We start from the raw sequence: 1,785 nt of genomic DNA on the forward strand, positions 1-1,785 counted from the left end.
GCAGCACACCAACATGGCACAAGTATACATATATAACAAACCTGCACGTTATGCACATGTACCCTAGAAATTAAAGTATAATAATAAAAAAATTTAAAAAAATTATGCTAGTAAATCTCAATCTTTTGTACTTCTAGACTGACACTTGTCTTTTCAAGAATAAGTTTGCTAAACAGTCAATTCACACCTTTGCTTTCTTCTTTACCTTCTTCTTTACCTTTCTTCTTTACCTTCTAGTATGAAGAAGGGATGCTAACTGAACATTGGGATGAAAGAGAAAAGAGAAAAATCAAACTAATTACACTGATGTAGGCCCAACAATGTGACCCTCACCATCTATTTGACAGAAAAACTAAGTCTCTCCTTAGTCTGCTACAAGAAATAGCCTATTGCTTGTTTTTCACAGAACAATTGTGCACTTAGCTAAAAATTGAGCACAGGGCTAGGCGCGGTGGCTCACGCCTGTAATCCCAGCACTTTGGGAGGCCGAGGTGGGTGGATCACGAGGTCAGGACATCGAGACCATCCTGGCTAACACAGTGAAACGCCGTCTCTACTAAAAAGACAAAAAATTAGCTGGGCATGGTAGCAGGTGCCTGTAGTCCCAGCTGCTCAGGCGGCTGAGGCAGGAGAATGGTGTGAACCCGGGAGGTGGAGCTTGCAGTGAGCCGAGATCACGCCACTGCACCCCAGCCTGGGTGACAGAGCGAGACTCTGTCTCAAAAAAAAAAAAAAAAAAAAATTGAGCACATGATCAATTTAGCTAAAATTGTGCACATAATCTTGATAGGGAGTAATTTAACCTCTTTTTTTTTTTTGCCCAGACTAATTTCAAACTCCTGGGCTCAAATGATCCTCCCACCTTGACCTTCCAAAGTACTGGGATTACAGGCAGGAGCCACCATACCTGGCTGCCATTTTTATTAAAATTTAAAATGCACATATCTTTTGATAATGTGAAAGTTGTAGACATTAGGATGAAATCATCTTTGTCAGACCCAGACAAAATACAGCCAGGAAGGCCCAAAGGAGAGGAGACTCATGCTTATGTGTCTGACATAGCTGTTTCCAAGGACTTTCTAAAAACCCCACAAGAAACCCTTTCACGCCCTTCATGCAACTCCTGCTTTCACATGGTTTACCACTGCCATTCTTTAGGACTGCAGTAATTTGGATAAGATGCGCTCAGAAGAACACTTGCCCAGTAATGGCATCTCCACAAATGAACTGATGACAACTCTGGCTTTGAGCCTCTGGAACCAGTGAACTCAGTTTCTAAGCAGTTTGTGTGAACCTCTCCCTTTCTGCTAGTAAAAGCTTCCCTTTACCCTTCCCTCACTGGATGTACTGGTGGTTTGCCAGTGCATTCCAAATTATGATACTCCTTTCTTATTCCCTAGTACACTCATCATATTTGGAGATCATTTTCTCTACTGTCTTTTTCTCCACTTCTAGAAATCTACCAAGCTCATACAAGTGCTCTAAGTTAAATGAAAAGAAGACTGTTTATGGTATGCAATTTAAAACCTATTGTTTCCAGAATTTTCCATTTAATATTTTTGGGCTGCAGCTGGCCACAGGTAACTGAAACTGTGGAAAGTGAAGCCACAGAAAAGAAGGACGACTTTATAGAAAAATTGCTATTTGAGTGTTACAACACACATCAGTCCACTAAAGTTTGTGAAGTCCTATAGTAAAGCATTTCCCAACCTTAATGGAATACTAAACCTTTTCTGATAGGACATCTATTAACATGCTGCAGAACAAATTCTGAGAAATGTTCAC

The 1,785-nt window shown here is 40.6% G+C and overlaps 1 protein-coding gene across 2 annotated transcripts in view; it reads right to left on the reverse strand.

The window, feature by feature from the left end:
- Positions 1-1,785, reverse strand: part of OSTM1 (osteopetrosis associated transmembrane protein 1) — a 44,720-nt gene that overhangs the window by 17,935 nt on the left and 25,000 nt on the right. The gene's annotated exons all lie outside the window — the stretch shown is intronic.

Source organism: Mandrillus leucophaeus, unplaced genomic scaffold (assembly GCF_000951045.1).
Source record: "Mandrillus leucophaeus isolate KB7577 unplaced genomic scaffold, Mleu.le_1.0 Scaffold160, whole genome shotgun sequence".
Classification (NCBI taxonomy): Eukaryota; Metazoa; Chordata; class Mammalia; order Primates; family Cercopithecidae; genus Mandrillus; species Mandrillus leucophaeus.